This window comes from Triturus cristatus, chromosome 10 (assembly GCF_964204655.1).
Source record: "Triturus cristatus chromosome 10, aTriCri1.1, whole genome shotgun sequence".
NCBI classification, from domain to species: Eukaryota; Metazoa; Chordata; class Amphibia; order Caudata; family Salamandridae; genus Triturus; species Triturus cristatus.
Genome location: NC_140593.1, coordinates 566,497,264 through 566,512,367, shown reverse-complemented (window position 1 = coordinate 566,512,367; position 15,104 = coordinate 566,497,264). Strand labels below are relative to the sequence as shown.

General features: G+C 41.1%; 1 protein-coding gene across 3 annotated transcripts in view; it reads left to right on the top strand.

Annotated features, from left to right (window-relative positions):
• Positions 1 to 15,104, top strand: part of PDXDC1 (pyridoxal dependent decarboxylase domain containing 1) — a 360,469-nt gene that overhangs the window by 51,047 nt on the left and 294,318 nt on the right. The window lies entirely within an intron of this gene.

Genomic DNA, 15,104 nt, shown 5'->3' with positions numbered 1-15,104 from the left:
GGACGTGGCAGGGCTATTGACAAGAAAGGGCAGGTGCTGACACAGAAAAAGAGCTGCTTTTGATGAAAGATCTGCTCCTGCCACCTTAAAAAAAGCACCATTACCTTTAACTGGAGATGAGTGATGGGGGGGATGCAACACAATATGTCAGTGTGCCCAAGGAACAGAGAGCTGGTAATCACAGAATGCATCACATGCAGGCCAGCAACAGCAGGTATGGCCTACAAGTGATGTGTTCTGATTGGCTGGCCAGCTGCAGTCGTTTGAGTCTGGAGGCTTATTGTTTTTCATTTCTTCTTCGCCATCCACTCATCGATGATCCTAATGCAGTTCGAGAAATTATTCTTTGTCAGCTAAAGCTTGACCATCAGTTGAGTATGATTAATATTGTTATAAAATCTTACACTGAACTAAGTAAATCTTCAGTAAAGGAAAAAATATATATGTTGATGAAAATGGGAAAAAATACTGACCCCACAATTTATTTTAGTTAAGATGACCTACATGTTTAATGTGTCCTGCTATAGTCTGAGAGGAATGTTGATATCAATTGTTCACTTTTCTGTGTGAGAACTTGATACCCAACAACCGCTTTGAATGAGACAAAATGGAAAACTGCAAGTGTATGCTCCATTTCTCTTTTGCTTTTTTTGCATGATGTAGCTCATCAAGGAGTCTGAGATATTTAGAGGGAGTGTATCCATAGGTCTTTAATGTTAGCTGTTTGGATGATAGTCCTGAACCTCCTCAAACTAAAAGGAGAAGTCATTGGAGTCTGTTACTCGCAGGAAACGCAACTGTAGGAGTGAACGTTCTAGACTTAAGTGGCAATATACTATTGAACATGCATTGCTTAAAATGTGCTGTGTAATTCCTGAAGGGGATTGCATGAACTCCAGAAAGTTTAGACTGGTTGTGACATGTAGTTGAAAGTCATAAACATGTGAACGGCTTTAAGTGCCGGAATTGAAAAAGAGGATATGGATAAAAAGTCTATTAGTAAATATATCTATAGGTCTACAAGATGATATGCCAGGTTTGAGCTTCTCCAATTGTTAGAAAGCAGCGAACAATACAAACTGTTGTAAACTGTAACTGGGGAAAGGACACTTCTTGTAAATCAAAGCCCATGCTTCTCACTGTTTTACTCCCATATCAAAACCCTACTAACCTAAGATGTGTGCTCTGATGTGCCAAAAATACATCACTATAGTGGTTATCGCCAAAAGCTCTGGCATCTGCACAGTCTGTAACCCTGGCATGTAGAACGCTCTATCACAGAGAGCAGGAGTATTGATAGAGCAGAACACAATATGGTGGCTACCCTCGTGAATACACAATGCCGGGGAATCATTAACTATTATTGCACTGGCCCTGGTCCATTAACACAGTATGCTCAATTAGTTTGTTTTAGAAGAAACTGCCTTTATCCACTTGTGTTCTGAGGTGTCTGGTAGTCACAATGAAAATATTTTTGATTCATGATTTCTTGGGGTGAAATTCATAACATTGATTAGAACATTATGGACAGCCAGACTGGTAGCACTCCTCACATCTTTACATAACCATGGCACAGACATTGGTTTTGAAGTTATACCCACAACCTATATAAATTAGAGTAGCTTCATTGCAGACAAAGTGTCATTGTACGATCCTCCACCTCCCCTAAAGGCACAGTCAGGCCTTCATCCATGTAGCATAAGGGATGTAGACCGGGGGAGTGGAGAAGACCGAGTTGAACCAAATAGATGAAACCCCATCCTCAGAGTGGAACAATGTCAGTAATAAGGGATAGGAACAACCACTGGACAACACTGCATGAATCACACACGCACAATTTCAGAATAATAGATTTTCTGTCTGCAGCCAAGCTGAGGCATGTACGCAGTAGAGTGGAGCATAGTAAGGCCATCTATCAACACAAACACAAGGGGGGTATTAATCAGGCCGTCAGTCCTCTAAACTTAAAACAAGAGTGCAGAAACCATAGCAGTATAAACATGCAGTGAGAAGAATTTCTGTATCGTTTTGTAGGATAGATGTCTCTATACCAAAATGTTCAAAGAGAAATGAAAGTGGATTAGGGTGGCATCTAGATGTTCTTACACAAAGGCTCTAGTTTCTGCTTAAGAGTGCATGAAAATTCGTAATAACACCATCCACATTATTCACAAAATAATTCAGCCAAATTTGCAGTATTAGAAATGGATATGGGTATGAAAAAGGGGTCTGCCACTCTCCCTTGTAGTTTCTAATGAATACTTTCTTACGATGTAAGTGGATGTTATGAGACACCTGACCAAAGTCGACTATTAAGAGAAAACACTTTTGGTGTTTCAGTTCCATAATCTGTAATTCAGAGGCGACTGCTTTATTTTGTACCTCTGCCTTGAGGTGGCTGAAGTCGTCCATGAATCCTGGCCGCTTCTTCAGTTAGTGATCCCCAGCAATAGATATTTAATGCTTTTGGGCTACATTTGTGGCAGTGGTGATGCGAACTAGCTGTATCATCCAATGGTCAATGGCCTCACAGCTAGACCACCCCTAAGCAAGAGTTGCCCAGCAAAGGTCCAGGATGCCTTCCATGTTTTCCAGATTTCCACATAAGATAAATTGCATACTTAGAACCCAAATGGAAATCATTTACATGGGGGGGGGGGGGTTATAACGAATACCTCTTATGTATTCAGTCCTTTGAAATATCTTTGAACTCCTTTACCATGCTGCTTTGTTCTGAGTGGTACCCCCAAAATACACCTTTTGCTCTCTTATTTTCATTTTCTGGAGCATAGGAGGGAGGATCTATAATTTTGATTTAGTGTGGGACGTTAAGGAACAGAAAAACACCACATAGGGTTGCATGTAGTAGAACTGGTCCTTGGATAAAGTGAGATGTTGAAAGAACTCACAAACCTTGTACCTATTATGCTTTGCACTACCCAGCCAAAATGAAGCCCCTGTTTGAGAAGAGATTAATAGTGGAAAATTAAAATTGCAGAGTCTGTTTCCAATTTGTTTTCAATGTTTGTTGGAGTGTATGTACATTTTTAAATCCAACTTTGCTTAAAGAAGAGACATGGCTCCTTTTTTTAATTGAGACATTTGCTGGATTTTAAAGCTATATTGCTACATGTGTTTCCAGGTCTGTTATCTTTTTTTAACCAAGTAAATGAAGACCTAAAGTAATAGCACAAAATGTGAATTTGATTATCATTTATAACACCTGTGACTTATCTATGAAAAATGATCCCCAAACATTTTGGAATCCACACTGACCAGTTGTGATTAAATGTGTGCATGGGGGAAATGTCTAAAAGGGCTTGGCTCAGCAGTTTGGTTTAAGAGCACTTATGACCTAACAATGACTTAACAATGTTAATCATCTTGCCTATTAAAGTGCTATTTTTAGCAAGCAACACTTCAACCTCCTGGGTGTGACAACTATGAGCCAGCTCACTAAAATAGTCTTTAAATTGATTTATTTTTCTAAACCAGTTTTATGTCTTTTTGATTCTATAAAGCAACACCTCTTAACTGCAAACTGGTATCTGATGCACAATCCATCTGACGCCAGACGGTATGAATAAAAACAGCCAGTGTATTAATAGACCACAGCCAACAAACATTGTTGGCAATGCCAGTCCCAAACACAAAAGAGATAATCCATCATGTATGAAGATATTTGCCCTTATTAAAATGTCCAAACATAGCATCCCATAAAAGCTTGTGTTAATAGAATCCCTCCTTACCCTTGTTGATCAATCTCAGCTGTAATATTAGTTCAATGTATCCTATACCTTAGCAGAGTTCTTTGGGCACCTCAACTAGTACACTTTTTTCAAAAAGCATACACCAATCCAGGTTTGGGTCATGCCTGTGAACAGTTTTTTGTTTCCATTGGAGTTTGTAGTTATTCTCACTTGATATTCTCAGCTACAACACCTTTATATGTGTCCTTTTGCTGCACATGTTAGCACTATCATTTAACCAGCTAGATTGTGTTATTCATGAATAATTGAACTGGTCTTAACAGCAATGTGTTAATGAGGTTTTGGACTGTTCAAGCATAAGAAAATATGAAGAGTGCGACTTCTCTCCAAGTGGGCGCCTTATTATAATCTTCTGCACAATGGAGCAAATTGAGGAAACATTCTACATTAAACCATACCAGTTAAGATTGGTGACGTCATCTCCTAGTGCAATAAAATAGCCTGTCTTTGAAGCACTGGTTAGGCTTAGCTGTTCTGCATGTAGTGCAAGTTTGCTTGACTGTGTGTTCACACGTACGTGGCTTGCTTTGTGGAAAGGAGGAACTTGAATGGAAGATTTTGTGGCAACAACACAGTCTTGAATGTAGTGAGTCCAGGACTTCAGAACCACTGTGGTTTTAAAAAAAGATATTTAAAAATCTCTGCTTGCCTAATTAGTGCCTTTAAGGGATGTTCCTATTTCTGGTGTGCTAGTGGAGGTCTTCGAAAGCTGATCACCCCTTGACAAGTATTGTTTAGATCTGCCTGACACTGTCATGTGGGGTAGATTTGATGTGGCTGGGATTTGCTGCTTGATCTGAAACAAAGTGTTGGGAGTAATGCACATAGAGGAGTGGAAAGGTGGACCTGTTTTGCTCTCTGTTCCTCCATGTTAAGCACATGGAGCTGCGGTACTCAGTCTCATGATATTCTTCCACCATACTCTAAGACAGCAGCAGAATCGCCTAAAAATTCAATTGACGAGGTCAATTGGTGCACAAGCTTCGGTCCCTCATATCAAATGAGGTGAATAATCTATGAGGGTGTATGCTGGTCAAAACATCTGTTGTTCCTGCTCCAGACCTTGTTACTAACACAGCCAAACCTCAAATAGAAATCTCCACAACTTTGTTTATGGAGACTGTAACAAGGAGTTGGACCCTTCTTCATAAGACACAAAAAGAGGCGACTTTCATTGTGTCAATCTAATCATTTCTTTCTCTCTGAATCTTAAAATAATCCCAGAGCCTCCTTACTAGCGACTCATTTACTGGATGTTTCTTTTACACTGCTTCAAATTGTATCCATCACAATATTATTATTTGTGTTCCTATATCATTTAAACACTATTTTGACAGTAAATAGTTCTGAAATGCAAAGAAAGCTCACCCCTCATTTTGTAGATAAGGACACTAAAAAGGTTCCATTTCTGTAGTAGAGGGTCAGCTGCATATCCTCACGTCTACTTTTAGGTTATTGCATAAGGAGAATTTCTTGCAGAACATAATTGACAGCTAAAATGTGAATTGCTGTTCCATTAGTCATGGGAATGATCTTGCTAAAATCTTCCGGTCTGCAAATATAACCACGACAATGAAATCAGTTGTGTTTTTTGTTTTTAGTGTTGGGTAAGTTTAATTAAAATAATTATACGTGACTATTAGTATTACAAAATTCCAGTGTGGGTGTATTAATTGGCCTCTGCCAAATACAAACAAGCTCAATGTAGGTTGCTTTATTTCAGTCAAGAATTTTTGAATGCCAGAATACATTCCTTTCAGCTGTCCTTTGACCCAAAGCATTTCAAGACTCATGGTTGAAAGACTGTCAAAAAATAATTCTCCTATTGTTCACATCTCCTTTGACAATATGATCATTACGGACTAAATTTTCGTATTGTAAGTAAATACGGTCTGACTATTTTTTTTAAGATTGTAATCAAATTTGATAAAGGGATTGGAAATCTCATGTTACAAAAAACAATTGTGGCTCAAAACGTTAGAAGTTTGTAAATATTCAGCAATCGCGATGTAGAACCGGTTAAAGTATTTGTTACGAAAGCAGTTTACCAAACTGATGAGTTATTTGTAGTTTCAAACGTTTTTTATATATAAAAATGTTTTAGTTAAGCAATGCAAAATGTTACTTGAAATATGATTGTGGGGCAGAGCACATGAAACGGCAGGTGCAAAAATGTCAATGAGGGGCAGTCCGCCTTATTTTATGATGTGGCCTGGAAATAGCGCGGACTAGTAGGCCACTGTTTACGTCAGTGCAATAATTGACTCTTTAGGAGATGTAATTTTCAGATGTTGACGCAGTTTACAACATTTTAACTTGCACATGTACGCCGGACTAAACGGGCTTGACCGGAGCCGTTGCTGTTGTGAAGCCCTGCTTTTTAGAGTAACCTTTAGGTATGTACGCGCAAAACATGTGTGCAGGTTGAAGCTTGTCATGTAATTGCAACTATGTTAACGTGAACGCTTAGCGCTGGTAATTATAATTCATAAGCTCTAGCACAGTAGGGAATAATTTGCAGAATTAGACTATACATCATTCCAGATGCTTGGTTGTATAACAAAACAGAAATGTTGCAAGCCTTTTTGAGAACCAGGTGTTGGTGAGTTTTGGGAAAGTGCAAATTGTTAGACAAGCCTGCTATGATGGAAACCTGAGTAAGATACACCATTAGTTGATCTTTCATTAATTTGTTACCATTCTCCATATAACCAGTGCCACTGGAATTATGCGGCAGGGAAGAACCAAATTATGCTCCAATCTGTGTCATGCCTCGTGTATTTTTCTGAGATGAGAAGATTGCCCAGCTTCTGAACTGCTTCCGTCACTACATACAAGGGCAACTCTGGGAGTGCTTCCTGGCTCATTGCTACCGGTGCCAGACAAAATATAAGAAATTAAAAAAACGTGCTGACACCTCACCTGTGACCATATGATTGCAATAAGCATTTAAAATTGTAAAAGCACAAATAAAATCACATATAATTTTAGTAGAACAGTTTGCTTACCTCCCACAAGGCCCGAAAACTTTCAACAGGTAAATAAACTATTTAGTTTTAATGCATATCTCCCAAAAATATAATTCTTTTTGATGCACAGAACAAATACTATTGGATTTCAGTTACTGTAACCTGTGTCCTGAAGCTAGGCCAACATATGTTATTTTCAATTCCTTCTTATCCATGCCTACTTCAGTGACACATTACTGCTGCCAAAGAAGCCTGCTTATCACAGCCCCAACTCTCCCTATGGCCCTTCCATTATCCTGTTAGACTCTCAACAAACTTGAGGCTCTTCAAGATCCGCTGACCTACAGCGTTGGCACTCTGAGAAAATGATAACCGTGGGGGGATTTAGTTTTTTTTTTGTATGGCAACCTGTTACCCTTTGACAAACTAGCAGACCACTTGAACATTCATAGGGGAAGTTCTTAACCTATTGCACATTGGTTCATATTTTCAGCCCCAGCTGGAACATTGTGGTGACAGAAAACACCTACTCATGCCGTTGTGCAATATATCCACTCCATTGGAAATGGCTGTGGCCTTATCAGCTGGTCGACCAAGGCTATTGTTGTGCGCACTCTTCTTTCCCTCGCTAGACTTAGACACAGGTGAGAAACGGAATGGGAAAGAGTGCTGGCTTCACTGATCTCTCTCTGAGGACACATGGTTCAAACGTATTCAATTTGTTGTGCTACATAGGGCATACCCGTCTCCTGCCACGATTAGCATGTTTTTCCCTGGGGCGAACACCTGATGCCCCCTTTGTCACATACCTGATGCTGACTTGCTCCCCATGGTGGGGTCCTGCCTGTCTTTGCCTCAGTACTGATCAAGTCACTTTGCAGCTTGTTTAGATAACAGAATTCCCTAGTGCATGTGATGACAGCATGGCCTTACCCATGGCTTGGCAACATTCACGGTTGGTTCGCGCTTAAACAGACTGCTATCATGAGAGCAGAGGAAGCCAGAGGCCTCTGGAAGCACCCCATTTCTCTGGTATTGGATGATCTCTTACACTGCTTTCAAGAGGGGACCAATAAGTACTCCCTTTCCCCTTAGATGCACCCCCCCATGACCTACGATTGTTATTACCTGCAACACCGAATTTCCGACATAACCATTTTCGCACTCTCCACATTTCTACAATAACCTGTTGCTGTGACACCCAAGCCTCTTCTGATTAGCCTTGGCTAGTCTGCTCCCTTAACAGCGTGCACAGTGTCCTCTGTGTACCTACTGACTAGCATTCACTCCCCAATTCTGAAGGTCGCTGTAAAGACACCTGTCTTTGCTTGCCTCACAAAGTACACCTGCTTGGTATTGCCTGCTTTTGTTATTGTTTGATGTTTGTCCTTTTAGTTATTTTTCCCATAGATTTAATTTAGAAACGCTATGTCTTGAACAGCTTTGCCTATTTAACGCATGGAACTAAGGCCTTAGACGCAGTATTGTATTACTGCTGGCGCAATACTAACATGCTGTTTTGATATTGTATTCGTACCAAAAATCAATAAAGAAATATATAATTTTTTTTAAATAGCGTATCTGGTGTTCTTCGAAGAGTGTAGAATGTTCTAGGATGTATAAGAATGTTTTTATTTAACTGGTGACAGTTGATGAGTTGCCGCTTACCTGAGAACTGGTCAAGTCTAGTAAAAAAATACTTTTATTTGATTTCATTAAAATCATAAAAGGGAGGGGTGGGAGGAGGAACTCTGGTGGATAGCATTACAGCAATATGCAAATGGGTTTGTCTGAGTGTGGGCGTATGGTGCGATCACGGGGAAGGGGTGGGGGGGTGAGTTCTCGATTTTATTGCATTTGCCTCAAGTTTTTTTTTCCTTGGGTACTTTTGTGAAATATGTCAAGTTCAACATTACATGCTTTGATTATGCAGATGCTCATGGGTTACAGGGCCCTGCTGTTTATGTGCTGTTTGACGAATAAAATTTGTTTTAATAAAACATGGTCCCGCTCGCAAACGTCACCAGACTGCACGACCTCAACATCATCTCCTACGCCGACGATACACAGCTGATTCTCTCCCTCACCAAGGACCCCCTAACCGCCAAAACCAACCTCCACGAAGGAATGAAAGGCGTCGATCGAATGGATGAAGAACAGACGTCTGAAGCTGAACTCGGACAAGACGGAGGTCCTCATCCTCGGCTACACCCCCTCAGCCTGGGACGACTCCTGGTGGCTGACCGCCCTGGGAGCAGCACCGACACCCACAGACCATGCACGCAACCTGGGGTTCATCCTCAATGCTCTCCATGACCAAGCAAGTCAAAGCCGTCTCATCCTCCTGCTTCAACACGCTCCGCCAGATCTACAGGTGGATCGCCACCGACACAAGAAGAACGGTCACCCAGGCCCCCGTCAGCAGCAGGCTGGACTACGGAAATGCCCTCTACGCTGGAACCCCAGCCAAACTGCTCAAATGACTGCAACGCATACAGAATGCCTCTGCCCGCATGATCCTCCACATCCCTTGAAACAGCCACATCGCACCCCACCTGAGAGACCTGCACTGGCTGCCCGCCAACAAGAGGATCACCTTCAAGCTCCTCATCCACGCACACAAGGCACTCCATGACCCCGGATCGGCATACCTCAACAGACGACTCCCCTTCTACACCCCGAACCGCCAGCTCCGCCGACCGCGTCCTCGCTACCATCCCCCCGCATCCGAAGAGCGACCTCCGGCGGCAGATCGTTCTCCTACCTCACCGCCAAGACCTGGAACACCCTCCCCATCCTCCTACGGCAGACCCAAGACCTACTAACCTTCAGGAGGCTACTCAAGACCTGGCTTTTCGAGCAATAGCAGCACCCCCGCACCCCCCTCCCCGCATGTGCCTTGAGTCCCTCACGGGCGAGTAGTGCGTTCTACAAATTTCCTGATTGATTGATCTTAATTTCAAACAACTTCTGGACCAAGGCCGCATGAAAGCCAAACAACTGCTCTTCGCATTTAAAAGCTTACAGAAAAAGCATTCAGGTTGCTCAACAGGGCACTTGCTCAAAGTAATCGCAGTTAAATTTATACCCTCCATATCATACGGCTCAGAAATATGGAATATCAAAGATGCTACAGCTCTAAACACAGCACAATCCATCTTCTTCAAGCGCTTGTTTTTAATTCCCTGACACATTTCACAAGCTCAAATTCGATTGGAATGTGGTCTAAAAAATCAGAAGCCAGCCAGACAAGGCACACTAGTCAAATACTACTGGAGGATGAGGGCAGCCGAAGATAATACTCTAGCCCACCGCTGCTGGGTGGAGATCGAAAATTAAACCAGGCTAAACCACTCCATTACTACAGTCCTAAAACAATCTCTCCTGGCACTACAGTTAGAGGAGGCCTGTCAAACTGCCACAACGTTTTCCAGATTTAAAACCGTTGTGAACAACGGGATCAAACGATCTTCTTTATTAGCCGACAAAACAGCCATTTAAAAAAAAAAAAAAATGTTTGGGCTGTGATACAATCGTACCAAACTCTAAAACACCAACTGTACCTGTCTGAACATTTTTCATATCACAAAAAGCATTACTTGACGCGGCTGGGGGCATACCCCACGAAGGACCTGACCCCCAAACGAAAACACACATGGTCAACTAAAGAATGTCGGCTATGCGGAAAGGGGGAAGAGTCATTATTATACCTCCTATTTATCTGCCCGCACTATTAGAAATCAGGAAAACTGTCCTGTGGGAGGCACTAAGAAAAGCACAAATACCTTCCATGAGCAGATATAACTACCCCGATTTGATTTGAGGGCTGTTGGTGAGTATCTTCATGATGCTTTGAGGGTAGTGCCGTCTGTGTTCGACTGTTGAGAACCCAGAGGCTTGATTGTCTCTGGGTGACCAATGGTGATGGTGATTTTCCTTGTTGTATAATCTATGCCCTTCGCTGAACTAGGATGATCCGGGCATCTGGCTCCCTTTAGTAGGCCCTCTGGGTGGTTTGGCGGATGCTGAGAACTGGATGTATTAGTCGGTGGCATGCTGAGATTCTTTTTAAATAAATAAGTTGATGTTTCTCTTGACAGTCTTCCCCCATGGATGACACTCAACCCCAAGTCCACTCAAGTTATGCATGACTGAACCACACGACGAAATGCAACAACACATGTGACACAGGACAAGACACACCAATATATTATGCGGTGTCAATGAGACCACAACGAAATCTCAGTAATACTTAAACACGAACCTGAAAAACAAGAAGCTGTAACCAGGAAGACGACTACTGCTAATGAGAGTCATCGGCAGCTAAGACTTAAAGCTGGTCTATGAATGCGATTGCTTCTGTGGACCATAGACTCTTCGGCAGTGTTTTTCTTTTTTTTTAAAACAATTTTTTATTGCCTTGTCCAAGTAAGTCATCCAAACTTGTTTAGAATTCTCCATCTCTCAATACTTTATTAACATTCCTCCACTGTTCTACACCAACCCTAATAGCATTACCACAAACTTTGTTGACCACAACTGGACCTTGAAACTTGGGGCTTCCTTTACTTGCGTGCCATGTCTTCCTGATGTGTACCACATCACCCACTTGAAATTGGGTGACCATGACTCTTCTTTGCTTCGAATTCCAGCTTCTGTATGTGTCAACTCCACGCTAGATCTCAAACCATCAACCTCTTGAGATCCACTTCCATCTTCCAATCACTTCTTCATCCACTGTGGGCTCAGTTTTGAAATTAGTTGTCGTCCCCTCAAAAGTTTAAAAGATACTTCCATCTCCGAATGAGGGGTGCTACTATCGAGCCATAACCTTGTTCTCATCCCACACAACACCTCACATACTCAATCCTATTTGGTTCATAGGCACTATCAGTCCAACCATTTGAGGATAATATAAAGAGCTTCTCCTATTCTTTACTCCCACCCTCTCAGGAAAGCCTCCATCTCCTCACTCCCAAATTGCATACCATTGTCAGACAATACAATGTCTGGCAATACCTCTCTTGAAAACACAGCTTTCATGAACTCTGTTACTCTATTATACTTTTAGTACTCCGGTTCGATAATAAACTGCGCAACAGCCATTTAGAGTAAAAAAAAAAAAACGTACTCCATACTGATGATGTAGGTCAAGAGAGTTCAAGGGAGCAAGCAAATAAATCTCTGCCATGTTCTATGGACTGGTTGTAGTCATGATGCAAAGGTAGAACACTCGTAGAAAGACCCTTTTTTTCAATTTGCCATAACAGACAATTCATCCTGATACCCTATACATCCCTATCCATTCTAGGCCACTAATAAATCAGTCAAATTCTTTGTTAAATCTAAGTAGAACCTACACGTCATTCATGTCCACTACAAAGAATCTCTGTGCTCAAAATGTCTGGGGGAACCAATTTCTCAGCTAGCATAGATAAACCATCCTCCACCGATTTATTTATTTATTTATTAATTTGTTTTAATTCTTTTTTTTTTGTGAAGACATTGCTAATGGGTTGCAAAGACTGAGACAATCTATTTTCCTTTATGCCAGCCATTCCTGACATAACTTACAACTTCTTGCAACACCACACTGCCTTTAAATGCCTCATGCCATTCTTTCTACGTTATAGCACTTGCAGCTTCAACGTCTACTGAGACTATGAGACACATTTTGGCTTCATCTTTTTCCCTACTTTCACAGGTATAGCTCCTTGCTTGATCTTGGTTTAACCCCAAAACCAAGAGGTTTCTGCCCAAAGAATTGGCAAAAGACTGGAAAAACAGTTTAACATTGATCCTACATCACCATCCACTTGTATCACCAAAACATGACCCTTTGTGCATGGTCTTCTACCATCCTGAACAACCCTTAACCCTTGATAAAATAACCCAAGTATTTTCAAACCCTTAACAGCCACATATATTTTGCCCTGAATTCTGGTACATCTTTAAAAAAAGAATATTAGCTCAATACTCCTTCCTTCGTAAGAGACATGAGCCCTTTGGAGGCTCAGGAGGTCTGTCTTCCCACACTTCTTAAAATAACTCTTTGGTGATTATAGTGATTATAGCTCTAAATTGAACTAGCAAATTCAAAACTTATTCACCAGCAGTGGTCTCAACATACAGTTCACCACACTCTGCCTCACCTTCACTCCTGACTTCATCATGTAATACTAAAAACATATCTTGTTATTTACTTAATCAATCAAAGAACTTGATCCAGGTTTGTCGTTCTTCATGCCAATCGTTTCTGACAATCATTCGGTGCACTGTCACACTTTTGCACAACCACCATCCTTGTTACACAGTCTGCAGCATACGTTGCTTACAGGCCTCGGCCTTTCCCCTTTTATGTATTCAGGCAACCCACACCTACAACAGGTGTTCCTTTGTTCAAAAAACGACCTGTTACCGTCATACCCTTTGGTCATTGTCTTGTCACTCTTTTGGTTTTGAAGAGGGTCCACATCTAAGCTTTTAGCTATGGGTATTTTCTCGCCGAAAGACACATTCCTCATTGAGATTAATCTTTGCTGTATACCTTTGTCCCAACAATGATTACCAAACTGGTCCGAGACAAGCAGGCCACAATAATTCCCAAAGTTGCATTCAGAAATTAGACGACGGAGTGCATTAATGTATGGTTCCACACTCTTACGGACATTGATATCCTTTAATAAGTGTGTTTAGGTACCAATAAACTCTGCATTACATCAAAACTTGCTTCTAATTTCTTGATTACAATCTAATTTTTATCCGTCTTTTAAACAATATTAGGATCTAACTTCGGAAGATGCCTAAAAATATCCCTCCCTTGAGAAAGTAGCAAAATCCATTTGATTTCCATTCAGGCCTAAATCCTGATGCCCCTATATCTCCAAAATAAGACTCAAAAGCATCCAACTAGCTTCTCCAAATGATTTGTGGTTCTCCAAGACACTCTAGAAAAGGTGGTGGTTGAATCACAGATTCCATGGTACTAAACACTGTGACGCATACAATTCCAGTAAATTGATAGAATACAAATACTACAGTGCCGATATGATGGAGATAACATCATTTTGTTATTTGTAGTTAAATGCTGCACACCAAAAGAAAAAAATTGAATATCAAAATAAAGCAAAGTATCTAAAAAGCGTCGTCTTATGCTTCTTGCGAGCTACAGAGGTGAGCATGGCACCGCACGCACAATTCTCTGTTGATAAGTGTGCACATCACTGCATGCATAGTTTATGATCATTCACCATTCAATAATAACTCTTGAAGTGGCAAATATATCAACGGCTCATACTTTATCTTCATATTGTGGCTAAGAAAATGTCATCTAGAAAATCAATATAAAATCATGTATTCTTTGATATGCACTTGTGAATTATAGTCTCTCTTGAAACTGCCAGGCTCGCTTGAGTTTGTTCTGAAAGAGCAAGAAAATAAATTCACCCTGTATTCCCTAACTATTGGTCTGCGACAGGCCAAAGGTCTTTAACGTAGTCTCCAACACCAAGGAAACGAGGCTGGAAACTCTTTCCACGTTTATATGTGGATTTATTTCATAAGTCTATTACTGAACTATGTTAATTCATGGAACACACTGCTTTTTCTAGCGCAGCCAAACTGTTCCTCTAAAGTAGCCCGCCTAACCTCCCCTCTGAGACACTGGAAACTAGGGTTACTTCTTGTCACACTGTACGAAGTAACAAGTGAAACTAACCATTACTTGCCAAGGGTGGAATCTATTGTCTTGCGAATCACTGCAGTGTTGCTCTGTAACGTTATCTGAACAGTCTGTTTCGGTGTATGGCAGCTCTCTCACAACTTGTCGCCAAAATTGAGCTGTGTTCTCCTCCTCTACGCTGGACAAACTGAAAGGAGACTGAAGACTGAAACATCAATGTCTTTATTCAAGAAGAATCTCCGGGAACCTCTGACTCGAGCATCCAGTGCTCAATGGCAGTTTACCAACTGTCCCAGAATAAAAGCATTATAATACAACCTAAAACATTATACAAATTGAGTAATGCTATTTGTTAGAATAAGGGAGATTATGTCCGTTGCTAAACTGAAGATCTTGGTTGATCATGGATCCAATGGTGATCATGATCTAACTGAATTTCTCAGCTCCACCACTTCTTTTAGAGAATCTTCCTGGAAATGCTGAAGCTGCAGTCGCATGTGTTTAGGAGATCATGAACATCCTTATTTAGTCCATCCACGATATCAGCTGGCTTATATTGAAAAGAGTTGCTGATTTCTCTTATTATCTGACAGTTATACGGTACAATTCGGCAAAATCTTGGATGGCATATTACTACAGTCTACAGGGTACCTGGTGTTTTTAAAAAAAATTATAGTACATGTA